This window comes from Quercus lobata, chromosome 4 (genome assembly GCF_001633185.2).
Source record: "Quercus lobata isolate SW786 chromosome 4, ValleyOak3.0 Primary Assembly, whole genome shotgun sequence".
NCBI lineage: Eukaryota > Viridiplantae > Streptophyta > Magnoliopsida > Fagales > Fagaceae > Quercus > Quercus lobata.
In genome coordinates this window covers 21,311,035-21,325,522 of record NC_044907.1, presented here as the reverse complement: position 1 = coordinate 21,325,522, position 14,488 = coordinate 21,311,035, and the positions used below count along the sequence as shown (strand labels likewise).

The window sequence follows — 14,488 nt, the reverse complement described above, 5'->3', positions numbered from 1 at the left end:
TACCGGTTACTAAATTTAAAAGGACTAATTAAGATTTTTCTTTTGCTTATATACTTGTTAAGACTTGAGGATACCTTCATTTTTCTTACTTTATTCGGGATACTTCTCTACGTATTGTTTTATGATGATTTATTAATGCTCAAAGCAGCAGCCAAGTTTAGGAACTTTTCATTTTCTATGTGGTTGGTGTTTTCTCTATTTCTCTATCTCCTAAAGCCATAGTCTTTGGTTCTTAACTTTTTGTTGTGCAGCCTCTGTCCAAGCATTGGGCCACATTGCACACGTTATTTTCTTTAATGATTTTAATCACTACAAGTATGGGGCATTGTGTGATGGATGGATAGAGTTCCTGGAGTTCTTTAAGTCAGAGATGTAGTATGGGTAAGGACGGTTGAGCAAAGACAGTTAAGAGAAGGAGTTTTATTAAATGTCCCAAAGATGGAGTAACTTGCTGCAAAGCGATGCAGAGGTAAGCCAATTCTTGTAGACCATTTTAGTTATTCTTACCTTATCATTTTTGTGCCAACTGTAAAGAAACCATATCAACATTCTTCTTGTGGATTATTTAGATGGTAATGTGCCACTCATCTAATAATATATGGTTTAACTGGCTGGTTCTATATTATCTAGTGCTAATCTCACAAAGGGAGGAGTAGCTTGATACAGTCCTACTCTTTACCACTTGCCCTTGATTATATTCTTTTCTAATACTAAAAGATATGCATTTTCTTACAAAAATGAGTGGAAGTTGTTTCCAATTTTTGATAGTTTTGTGTAGATGTTTCTGTTTGAATTGAAGGTTGTTTCTTTTGTAATTATAACCAGAAATCTATGCAGTATGTGAAATTACGCATTTCAAACTAGTTCTATGTGTTAGCCTTTTTTGTGATTTGGAAGCTAAAATGATTAATCAATTCAAAGGAAGGACTCTAGTGCCATAAGTGCATGTGTCAAACCAACTCAAAGATGCAGTTGGTAGAAGTAAAATGGTTGAAAATAATTGTAAATGTTTGCCTTAACATACATATAGAAGTGGGTGGGAACGATCTAGAGATTTGTTTCCAGGAAAAAAGTGTTACCCAATGTCAAAGTGTCTCTCAACTTTCCTATTAGGATAATTTGAAAATCACTTGCTTAAAATTTTACATGTCACAAGTTGGCCGAATATTAATTTAAGGTACCTAGATTTTCTCAATTTTCCCAAAAGGAATCTTCCCTGAGATGTAGTTCTATATTTAAGAACCAAATCATACACCAATAACTAAGTCATTTTCATGACTTTCATGTTATCCAAATCTGGGGTCTCTTGTTGAGTGATTTCAACGTCTATTACTCTGCAAATATGTTCACAACTTCACTTTCAATTTTGTTCTAGTTCAATGCTTTCTTGGAGTGACCAACAAGCTCATCTCAGTTGAATCCTTATAATCTCAGATGCCATAGTATGGTATCATTGCCCTAATTAAGGGCTATAGTTGCGTCGCACTCTCACCACTTTAAGGAGATTGTGAATCTCCAATTGTCCCACTTACTAGAAAGATACAAGGATTGAATAGGTATATGATGGCTAAAATCCCATATTTCTGCAGGAAGGAAAAAGAAAAATCATATGATGGGACAGAGATTAATATCCTTTTGCTAAAGAAATATACCTAAGATTCTACAGGAATACTAATTAAGCTGCATCCTTCACAAGCTATCAAATATCATCATGTTCTTTGTTTTCTTTTTTTTCTTTATTCATCTCTTTAAGTGTTTTTTTTTTTTTTAATTTTAATTTTTATAAATTAAAAAAAAAAATCTAACTACTGTAGAATGGATTGCAACACTAAACTATAAGGCTTAAGTATTGATACTATTCAATTTATGTGCATGCTATAATCCTAAACAATGTGGTGATATATATTCCATTTCGGTTCACTCTTTTCTATTGTTTTGACACATTTGGTAGCCAAAACTACTTGATTTGACTATATACATTTATTTTTAATGAGTAAGCATTTTGTTAAAAAAGTACAAAAGGGGCACAACCCTAGTACACCAAATTTATAGAAGAGATTTAAATTGCTTAATTTAATTGTTTAGCTATAATCATGTGGGAATTTCATGTTTCTAAAATGTATGATGAATACTTTGCCAATTTATCTTTCTCAAACTATCAGAAACATGAATTGAGGAGGCGGTAATGGATCATAAGATTGCTGGTGCCCCAAATATTCTAACCTGGACCAGAAGGATCTCACCTCATTGGCTGCACAGGTTCTTAAATCCTTCAACTTCTATCTTGATTAGTTTTGCTCTTTTTTTGTTGTTCTCTTTTAAGAGCTTTCAATTTTGTTGAATTTCTAAATTATGTGTTTCTGTATATAACACAGAGGAGAGTGTGGCAAAATTAAAGATGACTCTACAAAAATGAAGCATCATCTTTTAATAGATTGAGTAATACGCCTCACTTCAGTTGGCATCATCTGCAAAAGTCTTAAAATTTTTAAATTTGTTTTTCAGTTGACAACTTCAAGTGCAAGGCAAATTGGGACTTGCTCTGTTGAGATGGCTTTTAAGACTTTCACAACAAAGAACCTCTTTCGGTGTGCTGTTATCTCTACATAGCATGGTATTAGTCATCCTTGAAGTAGTCTTTCAATTCTACGTATGGCTGCTTAGGAAACCACAATATTCCAAGCCATGGGCAATTACATATCTGAGCCTTGAACGCTTACATTTTGTGTAGAGGCTAGGTGTGTGTTCATGTTATAGTATCAATTTCCCAACAATCTTTCTACATTAGCATAAAATGTAGCAATCACATATCATAGAAAGGGCCCTATGTTAGTTGGGGTCCCTTTCATCATGGCCTTTATCATCAACTGCCTTCCTCTATGCTTGGCAACATTACTCCACATTGGTGCCTATTTGGATTGCCACCTATAGTGGCTGGTGATTTGCTGATCAAAGAGCAGATTTTGGAGAGATTATTCATCAATCTAGTGGTTGGTGAATCACTAATCAAAGAATATTATTAAGTAGCTATCCTTGTGGAGAAGTATTAGTTATCTTCGACAGTTTTGCTACATATATGAGGACAGTTGAATGTATCTTTTCATTTCATCAGGAAAGTTGAATTTCCAATTTTCAGCATGTTGAGTACTGCATCGAATATTTCATTTCTTCTTCAAAGCTTATGATTTGAGTGTCCAGCTTTATGTGACTTTTTTTTTTAGTGGATCAACTTATTTTTGCTACTTGGATTTGATTATAATTAGGGTGCTCTTTGTACTTGTATTCCAATTAATATTGAGTAATTCTTTTCTTCTTCTTCTTCTTCCCCTTTTTTTTTTTTAACAACTGGGGATAAAGATGCTTACCATGACCTCTCCTAGACCCCGCAAAAGTGGGAGCTTTGTGCACAGGGTACAATGTTTACGATAATGAAAAAAATCCTCTTGAAACAAATTCAACATCTCAACAAACTGAAGGAATTTAAGCAATAAAAATCTTTTTGCTTTTCATATTATTGAGCTTTTCTTGTAACATGTTATATCTAGTGAACCATCTTGTCAATGATGTTTCCTGCTTTCTTGTTAATACAATTGGAATTGTAGTGCACTGTCAATTTGTATAAATGAATTGTGTATTGCATGTGTCCCTCTCTTAGAAGCAAAATTAGTCTATTTAGAATTGCATGGTGCTAAAGTGAAACTGCAAATTCCAATTTTAAACTCAGTTTAATTTTTATCCTCTTAGATTTGAGATTGTTGGAACTTGCATAGAACTTATTCGCTCCATTTTTAGCCTTCTTTTATTTCTATGTGCTTCTATACAATATGGTATGGACAATCAAAAGTTATTGAAATTCAAGACAGTCAAAAAGAATTATTTTTAAGAAATTTTTTCAACTAGAGTTTTGCATTCTGCAAGTAATCTTCCTATTATCAAATATCTTCTTAGGAGCATGGTTCTAGTACAAAATGCTACCGTGTTTTCTTGCATGTAAAATATGTTGCTCTTGGCTGGATTAACTTGAAGCCTAGACCATAGGTAAAACTTATCCAAAACATTCTATATAGCAAGAAAAGATTCATCCCCTTGTCATAGTTTATGAATCCCTTAGAAGGAGCAGTTCAAAGAAACATTGAAGTAAACAGTACATCTTGGGGACATTGTTGACCTTGCAATCGCTCTTTGAAATGGCTTTGGAAATACAATTACAGTGAGCATATGACTACCCTTTTCCAATTCCCCTCTAAATAAAGGCTACTTGATTTTGACTAATGACATAATGACTAGCAACTAGCAACTTTGCTATTGCCTTTGTAGTTTGTACACAATATTGCAAGATGATATTGACATGAACTCAAGCATAAATGATTAACTAGGCCCCTTATTTTGGAACTAGAGTTACCTTTGTTGCATTGATTTCATAATTTACTTAATTGGAAGGAAAAAAGGCTTGTGTGAAATCAAACTGTGTGACGATCACAACAAGGAGTTTTCAAAACTTTAGTAAAAAGATAGTATTATTAGTCTCTTCCCTATAAATTTCTCTGGCCATTTAAGTTTTTGAGGTTCAAAAATAGAATAATAAGGCAAATCTTGTATTTTTTTTTTTTTTTGGTTCATTTAATTTTTAAATTAGGCCTTGTAACAAAGAAGTCTCCTGCAATAGGAAAGGATTTCTCTTCAAGTTGCTATCTTCTTGAAGGTTTTTCCATTTATAAAAAAAAAGAAAAAAAAAATGATGTTTCTTGCCAATAATGCAATGATGTTTCTTGCTATTTATCTACCTATATATATTTGATAAAAGGCATTATTTGCATTTTATCCCATAAAATTATAGGACATGAGACATAACAATAGAAATCAAAATTTGGGGTAATAGGTCTTTCCAAAGTACACAGTTTTGTCAAAATTAATCTTGTATTAGTCAGATTGCATTGGAACCCATTTTCTTTGCTATTGAGAATCACTATATGTATGTAGGTTGTCTTCAAGGTATATATGAGCTTTGTAATCCTCATAGAATCTGGTTGCATCTTGTATAATGATCGATGTTTGCACTTCACTAATCGCATATACGTGTACGTGTGTTTCAATGGTACCAAAGTTGGACATGCAAGAACAACAAACTTCTCCAACTCTTCTTTGCTGCAGTTCCCAACCTCATTTTCAAACACCATTCTAAAATATTTTTGGGTATTTTGGTATATCTTTTGTATACTTATTGGACGCCAATCACCTATGCTCCCCTTGATGGAGGACATTGCCACAAGGTGGGAAGGACTGTTTCATTGTCTTGCACATAGCTACACAACCCATTTTCAACACATCATCAACAACATTCATAAATTTTCCTTAGTGGGCAGGGTGTCTAAAATAGCCCTCCAGAATGTGGTGTGTAACCCACCTTAGATAATATTTTCTTAAAAAGTTAGATTTCTAAATAAAACCAATAATTTAGCATAGATAGCGTAGAGTACCATAAACCAAAAGTTAGGTCTTATATAAGCTATTGTCATCTGATTCAAAAAAGTGTTATGCTTTCTATAATGTGCTTTTCTATATAGCACACTTTTTAAATATAAGAAAATGACTAACATAATTTCTAGGTGAAACTCTCTATATCAATTATCAAAGTTTAATAATTTTAAAATTACAATTTTGATTAAAATCCTATTACTAGTTTTTTTTTAAATAAAAAATAAAAGTAGTTTGCTTATTTATTTATTTATTTTATAGCATTTTGGTTTTTGATATAGACGGTTAAAACCCTAGATCTCTAGTTTCAAACAGTTTGCTTATTTATTTAAAACTATTTTAATTATGTAATTTTTTTTTGTTTAATAATAAAATTGGGTTTTATATGTTGTGTTTGTGATGTGTTTCACAAGTGTTCCATATACAAAACATGCTTTCATAATGCAAAATAAATACTTTAAAATTATTAACACCTTTGTTCTAAATGAGAGTTGTAAGGACACGATTCCCTTGCGGCCCACTAACATTTTTGGGCTCACGCAATAAAGGTCCCTCACAATATGATTTGTAGAGAGTGGGCTTGAAAAGCTAGCCGCTGGCCAAGTGGCGATGCCCGGTCATGGCTTTAGAGGAAGCTCTAAGGCGTCGTACCCCGTGGGATGGAGCTCCTCGGAGCTGATCCGAGGACCTTTTGAGATCTTATCCCGGTTACCCAACGGCGGGATTTTTTCCGTGAAGTCCAGTTTGGTTGAGATGTTTCCCAATGTAGTCTTTCTTTTTTCTTTGGGGCTGGGCTCCCCCCTCGTGATTTACTTACTTCCTTATTTTATACTAGCTTGCATTCGCTCTCCTTCGTCCACGTGTAGGGTCAGTCTTTACAAACACTGACATTTGTCCCATCAGTCCAATCCCGAAATTGTTGGGGATGGTTCGATAAAGCTGCAGAGTACGGCTCTGTCAGGCGCTGGGTCTTATCTGGAAGGGTAGTAAGGATAACCTCCCCAAGGTATCTTCGATCTCCTTACGAATTCGTCCCTATACCAGTTTCACCCCTTTGTTCTGGTGGGACTATGGATCTGCCGAGGACTACACTGTCCTCGGCTGCCTCCCAAAATTCTTTTGTGCTCTGCGTTGTAGAGTTTGGGCCACAGCTCTCCTCGGATTGGGCCTTCGGACTCTCCAAGGGCAAATGGGTCTGGTCCACGAATTGTTGGGCCCCACAATAGCCCCTCAAAACCCTTCTGTCCGACTTCCGGGTTGGAAAGGAGGGTTTTGGCAAACCCGGGCCCTTAATATGACCCATTTAGTTTGACCCCGCATTCATGTGAGCGGTTTCCTAGGAAGTCAGCCGGTTTTCAAGGGATTCCGTTTAATTCGCTCGTGATCTACTCCTGCCGCTTGGATGTCCCAGACGCGCCCTTAAATGAATTCCCTTTACGAGGCACATTTATGTCCGGCGGCTCATCTGATAAGGTGGGGAAACGAAACGGGCGCCTCTTTCCTCTTCAGATTCTTTTGGAAACTTTGAACGCATTTAATTCCATCCGTTTTGCCCTTCCTATAAGAAGGCAAGCAGGTGGCAGTGACTTTCGTACAGACTCCTCTCCTTCCTTCTGAAATCTGAAATCCGCATCCCCCTTTAGCGTCCACTTAGCCCGTTTGTTATACATCATATCCGCATACGCCCTCCATAACGAATGATGAAGGAAACACGCTCCTCCTCAAAACACCATATTCTGACAAAACTTGAAATGGCTTGGTCAGGGCAAGGGTGGCGCAGACTTAAGATCTGTCTCGCCTCTCTTTTAGCCAAAATCCAAAGCAGGGGCTCGTCATGTCGATTTCTCGGCGTGACTGAGTCGAGAACAACCAAGACCAGCACCACCCGGCTCCTCACGAGCGTACCTAATATGGCACCAGCGTGTTAGGAGTCAGGGCTGAGGCAGGGGTTAAGTGCTTTTGCTTCTCCCTCTTTTGCTCCCTGGTGCCCTCCCCCGCCTTCTTCTTATAGTCTTCCCAGCACCAATTCCGTTCTGGTGCTTTCTCTTTTCCCTCTTTTACTCCTTTTCTTTCTTTTTATCTCTTCTCTCTTCTTCTCCTCCTTCCTTACTCATGTCCTCCATCTTCTTCATTCATCTCCTCCATCTTCTTCATTGATTTCTTCCTTACTATTTCCTTCTTCTTCGTTTTTTTTTAAAGTGAGTTCTTCTCTTAGCATGAGCAACAATGTGGCAGAGATTGGAGAGACTTCGAAAACAAGTTTAAAAGGCGCTTGACCGTTTGCTTATCTGTACTGTGGATGTTAGTGCTGCTTCGGCAGCCCCTCTTTTGTATAGGCTTATTGAAGCCCCTTTTTGTACGTTGTAATAATTTTTCATATTAATAAAAGTTGTTTCTATTTCACTCTGCATGTTCTGTCTCTTTACTTTTATAAATTTGCAAATGCTGTTCGGCTCAATAATATCGCATTTAAATCAATGACGACTAAGACCAAAATACTTAATAATAAAAAGGTGTTGTCATAATTTCAATAGAAGTGCTCGGCATAATAAAGCAGACCAGTAAAAAGTAATACTTACCCCCTGCTAGCCGAGGAGAGAAACGAAGGCTTGATGCCGTGTGAGGAATAACCGTTTCAAAACATACCACCCACTAAATGAACAGACCTCTTAGGTCATTGTATACTGGGGCGTTCCACCATCTTCCTTGCTCCTTCGTTGGGCCTAACCCTTTAGGGTGTTTAAGCCGTGAATGAAATGACCTGACCTTTTTATCCAGTAGCCCATATTGCGAAGTCCAAACCTTTTTTCTTTTTTTTTATCCGAGCAGTCGGTTTCCCCGTAGGCTTGGGTCCGAGGAAAGTACAACGCCCTGGTTCTGTCTAGAACTTGTAATAATTAAAAATTTTGTACTTGGTTTCCCCATAGGCTTGAGTCCGAGGACCATACAAGGCCTTGGTTCTGTCCAGAACTTGTAATAATTAAAATTTTCGTACTTGGTTTCCCCATAGGCTTGAGTCCGAGGACCATACAAGGCCTTGGTTCTGTCCAGAACTTGTAATAATTAAAAATTTTTGTACTTGTTTCCCCATAGGCTTGAGTCCGAGGACCATACAAGGCCTTGGTTCTGTCCAGAACTTGTAATAATTAAAATTTTTGTACTTGGTTTCCCCATAGGCTTGAGTCCGAGGACCATACAAGGCCTTGGTTCTGTCCAGAGCTTGTAAAATTAAAATTTTTGTACTTGGTTTCCCCATAGGCTTGAGTCCGAGGACCATACAAGGCCTTGGTTCTGTCCAGAACTTGTAATAATTAAAATTTTTGTACTTGGTTTCCCCATAGGCTTGAGTCCGAGGACCATACAAGGCCTTGGTTCTGTCCAAAACTTGTAATACTAATAATTTTTGTACTTGGTTTCCCCATAGGCTTGAGTCCGAGGACCATACAAGGCCTTGGTTCTGTCCAAAACTTTATGCTCTTTCCTCAGGTGTCTCATAAGCTGCCGAGCAGGAAGTTGTCCTCGGCAAAGGTTATTCCTTGGTGTGGGCCATAGTCCGTGGGCTTCCACGCAGAACGGGCCTGGGCCGCGAATTTATTAGGCCCACAGATTTTAGAGGCATTTCCGTAGTCTTTGGTCACGCGGTACTTTTTGGCGTCCCAGTGTTCGAGGTGCGCCTTCACGAGGCTCCTTTAATCTCAGGGTTGCAGACGGCATTGGAAATCGAGCCGGAGACATTTTGTCTGTAGCGTTCCTTGGGACGCTGCGTGAATTAAATGCCATCACCTCATCTTTTAAATAAATAGGAGAGAAAGTTGCTTTGCCTTCGCACAAATTCTTCAGTTTCCTCTCCTAGTACATCATGTTTGAGGCGAGGATTGGGGCAAAGGAGCTCTCTCTGCCACAAAAGCGCCGTGTCTTCCTGAGACTCCAGATAGTGAGGTACGGGCCAAGGAGGCGTAGACTCAAGAGAATATTTCAGTTCGAGAGAGGGGAAAGGATGTTTCTCCCTCTTTTAGTCAAAACCCGAAGCAGGTTCTGGTCATGCCAGATTTTTGGTATGTCCGAAGAAGGAATTTCCGCCATCAGCGCCGTCTGCCTTGTAGCAGGCAAATTTCTGCGGGGGCTTCCCAACTTCTGGCTCCCTGCATCTTTTCTGTAGATGGTGTTAGCCTGAGGTCAGGTTCTTTGGCTGCCTGAGTTATGGGCATGTAGAAGCGTCGAGGAATAGTTTCCTTAGACGACATCTTGGAACAGTAGCCAACCTCTCCTCTGAGATATCTCCTCGGCATCATCCTCACTCTTTTGTACTTTTCTTTTGCTTACGCAGTTAACTCTAATGTAAGCTTGTTTCAGCTTTTATTGTACACTGTACTGTTCTTTTGTCTTAATAAAAGATGTGTTTATTTCTTTATACATACTTTTTTGCAACAACCACTTTGGGCCTGAATATTAAGTCTAAGCCTGCCTTTAACAATATTCTGGGCAGAGGAATACCGAGATAGCTGTTGAGTGCTGTGCGACGCACGCTAGACCCATTCCCGAGAACGATAAACTCTAAACAATTCGTCCGAGATGATAGTTGAGTAGCGAAGGACTTTGTGCTTTTTGGGTAATATGCTGTACCGTATCGCATCATTCCCTTTGGCACGGGGGATCCAAGGGTAGACCGGGGAACCCGTGCGATTAAGGGATTGACCCAACCGTTAACGAGAAGTTCTCTTCGGATGGATCTTGAGGTTTATGATCTTTTTATGTACTCGGTTTCCCCATAGGCTTGAGTCCGTGGACCATGCAAGGCCTTGGTTCTGTCCAAAACTTATGATCTTTTTAATGTACTTGGTTTCCCCATAGGCTTGAGTCCGAGGACCATGCAAGGCCTTGGTTCTGTCCAAAACTTTATGATCTTTTTAATGTACTTGGTTTCCCCATAGGCTTGAGTCCGAGGACCATGCAAGGCCTTGGTTCTGTCCAAAACTTACGATCTTTTTAATGTACTTGGTTTCCCCATAGGCTTGAGTCCGAGGACCATGCAAGGCTTTGGTTCTGTCCAAAACTTTAAGATCTTTTTAATGTACTTGGTTTCCCCATAGGCTTGAGTCCGAGGACCATGCAAGGCCTTGGTTCTGTCCAAAACTTACGATCTTTTTAATGTACTTGGTTTCCTTGGTCCCATAGGGCTTGAGTCCGTGGACCATGCAAGGCCTTGGTTCTGTCCAAAACTTACGATCTTTTTATACTTGGTTTCCCCATAGGCTTGAGTCCGTGGACCATGCAAGGCCTCTGGGTTCTGTCCACCAAAGGCTTTGGTTCTGTTACGATCTTTTTATGTACTTGGTTTCCCCATAGGCTTGAGTCCGTGGACCATGCAAGGTCTTGGTTCTGTCCAAAACTTACGATCTTTTTATGTACTTGGTTTCCCATAGGCTTGAGTCCGTGGACCATGCAAGGCCTTGGTTCTGTCCAAAACTTACGATCTTTTTAATGTACTTGGTTTCCCCATAGGCTTGAGTCCGAGGACCATGCAAGGCCTTGGTTCTGTCCAAAACTTACGATCTTTTTATGTACTTGGTTTCCCCATAGGCTTGAGTCCGAGGACCATGCAAGGCCTTGGTTCTGTCCAAAACTTACGATCTTTTTAATGTACTTGGTTTCCCCATAGGCTTGAGTCCGAGGACCATGCAAGGCCTTGGTTCTGTCCAAAACTTGGAAGATTTTTTTTTATGTTTCGACCACAAGCTCCTACACCAGGACGGGGAAAGTTGGTCTGAGGCTGGAAGCCCCTAGAGACATCCGCGCCCTCAGCACTGCGAGACGTAGCCCCTAGCAGAAGCTTACGTCGGAGCAACAACTAGATGTCGTCGGAGACGGAGGAGATCCCAGAAACTTCTGCTTGCCCATGAGTCGATTCCACCGCCACCTGCGCCAGCGCGCAAGCTTCCCACAGACGGCGCCAATTGTAAGGACACGATTCCTTTGCGGCCCACTAACATTTTTGGGCTCACGCAATAAAGGTCCCTCACAATATGATTTGTAGAGAGTGGGCTTGAAAAGCTAGCCGCTGGCCAAGTGGCGATGCCCGGTCATGGCTTTAGAGGAAGCTCTAAGGCGTCGTACCCCGTGGGATGGAGCTCCTCGAAGCTGATCTGAGGACCTTTTGAGATCTTATCCCGGTTACCCAACGGCGGGATTTCTTCCGTGAAGTCCAGTCTGGTTGAGATGTTTCCCCACGTAGTCTTTCTTTCTTATTTGGGGCTGGGCTCCCCCCTGTGATTTACTTACTTCCTTATTTTATACTAGCTTGCATTCGCTATCCTTCGTCCACGTGTAGGGTCAGTCTTTACAAACACTGACATTTGTCCCATCAGTCCAATCCCGGAATTGTTGGGGATGGTTTGATAAAACTGCAGAGTACGGCTCTGTCAGGCGCTGGGTCTTATCTGGAAGGGTAGTAAGGATAACCTCCCCAAGGTATCTTGGATCTCCTTACGAATTTCGTCCCTATACCAGTTTCACCCCTTTGTTCTGGTGGGACTATGGATCTGCCGAGGACTACACTGTCCTCGGCTGCCTCCCAAAATTCTTTTGTGCTCTGCGTTGTAGAGCTTGGGCCACAGCTCTCCTCGGATTGGGCCTTCGGACTCTCTAAGGGCAAATGGGCCTGGTCCACGAATTGTTGGGCCCCACAAGAGTCTATTACCAGTTTGAAATTGAGACTCTATTATGTGCTTTTTTTCAACTTATTTTTATAATTATCTAATCATATATATACAATTGAAACCTTTACCATTTTGTTAACTTTTTAATAGTTGTCACATAAGACTTTGATACTTCACAAGTTTACACATCATTTTTTTAATTATATATGGGAAATGTTAATAAATACCCTAAGGGTATTGGTTTAAGAACTATTTTAAGATACTTTTTATAGGAAAAGAAAAAAAAAATTGTTTTGATGTCTTTTTACATTTCCCATAAAAGTGATGTTAAAATTTTCCTAAAATTATTTATTAACAATTTCCCTAAGAGCACCCATTAACAAGACTCATTATATATTTTTTAATTGAGTTTAAACTCTATTTTATATTTAAGCACTTCATTTGAATATTATCAAATCATATTTTCATTAAATGTTAGAATAGATGGTTCCATATTCAAAGTTATTGTCAATCATAGTAAAAGTTTATTATAATTATTATAACTATCATAATTATCAGATTTCATATTCATATAAAAATAAAAGAGATAAACAATCATATTTTGATAAAAATATATTGTGTTACATGAATTACTCACTAGTTAATTTATTATTTTGGGTAAATAAAAATTTTTAAAGCACACTTTTTTATTATAGATATTTTTGTGCTTGTATAAAAAAATTATAAAAATTATAAAAAAAAAAAAAGAAAAAGAAAAAGAAAAAGAAAAAGAAAGAAAGAAAGAAAGAAAGAAAAAGCTCAACCATGTTAAAACTCGGTGGGTTGTCGCTCACTTGAAGAAAGTATTACCGCGGGGCCTTAAGCAGTTGGTCAATCTTAGGCATTTAGACATTAGTAATTGTGGCAAATTGACGCACTTGCCCTTGGACTTGGAATGTAAAGCCACAAATAGGCGAAAATGGGTAATTACCCATAAAACCCCAACTATTTAGTTAGTAGGGTCAGTTTGGAAACATTTTGGCAAACTAGCAACTCGAGCCTCAGAGGCTCGATTTTGGGCCCCTAAATCGAGCCTCTAAGGCTCGGTTTACGTCCTTTGACATGGCAAAAAAGACGTTGGAGTACACGTGGAAATCGAGTGTCTAAAACTCGATTTCCACGTGGACTACACATGGAAATCGACTGTCTAAGACTCGATTTCCAAAATGGAAATCGAGTCTCAGGCACTCGATTTCTAATAGGCGTTTTTTGAATTTAACGCTCTCCAATCTCACTCTCCCTCATCAGTCAAACCCCCTCTCTGTCTCCGACCCACTCTCCCTCTCCTTCTCTCACTCACCCTCTCCTTCTCTCACTCTCTCAGCGTCACCGTCGCCGACGCCGACCCACTCACCCACTGACCCTCTCAGCCTCACCGGTCCTCTGAAACCCCTCTCTCAGTCTCCGACCCACTCTCACTCACCCTCTCCTTCTCTCACTCTCTCAGCGTCACCGTCGCCGACGCCGACGCCGGCCCCAACCCACTCACCCTCTCAGCCTCACCGCTCAGTCACCCTCTCACTCTCTCGCTCACCGACCCACTGTCGCACGTCCCTGTCCGCTGTAACTCAGTCTCCACCATCTGAAAGAAAAAGAAGAAAAAAAGGTGAGTCCCCTATGCATTTTGCAATGTAATCAGTTCGTTTTTTTTTTTGTTTTTTTTTTCTATTTTGGTTTCTGTACTGAATTTGTTATAGAGGTAAAATATTCTGGTTATATCCAGCACGCACAGAAATTTATTGGGTGGAGAATCAAAACACCATATTGAAGTATAAAAATGTCACCAAAGCTCAGTCATATATAAAGAAAACAACTCGAATGCCTACCATGGTTCTTTCTCAGTGTTTATTTATATGTTTCGGCTATGTATAAGTCATTGCCAAGTGATGAAATGTGATTAGAAAATTTGATTTTTTTTTTCCCCTGTAAGGAGATGGTTTTCTTACTGTTTTATTTTATTTTTGTTGGCCTCATTTAAACCAGATATCAAATTCTAGTATGTAGGGAAGTATATTTTGTGCTCAAGCAAATTCTCACACATGGATACACTTTCGAGAAAGGCCTACAGAAGGAACTCCTTCATTTGAATGTGTCTCAAAACAGACAAATTATATTCACATGTCCTTCAGCAACGTACTCATCTTACCTGCTGGAGGAAGCAACAAAGACTGTTGACTAGCAAAAGCACCAAAATAGACTAATAGACTAGCACAAGCAACAGACAAAACATGTCATTCAACACAAGCTTTAATAATAGCACAGAGCACGTATTCAGCTAATAGACTAGAGCACAGAGCACGTATTCTAGCACAGAGGAC

At 39.2% G+C, this 14,488-nt stretch overlaps 1 long non-coding RNA gene across 1 annotated transcript; it reads left to right on the top strand.

The window, feature by feature from the left end:
- Positions 1-147: 147 nt before the first annotated feature.
- LOC115983807 lies at positions 148-3,173 on the top strand. Its single transcript, XR_004090244.1, has 3 exons — positions 148-469; positions 2,163-2,259; positions 2,506-3,173. It is a non-coding gene; the product is annotated as an uncharacterized LOC115983807 (long non-coding RNA).
- The last annotated feature ends 11,315 nt before the right edge of the window (positions 3,174-14,488 follow it).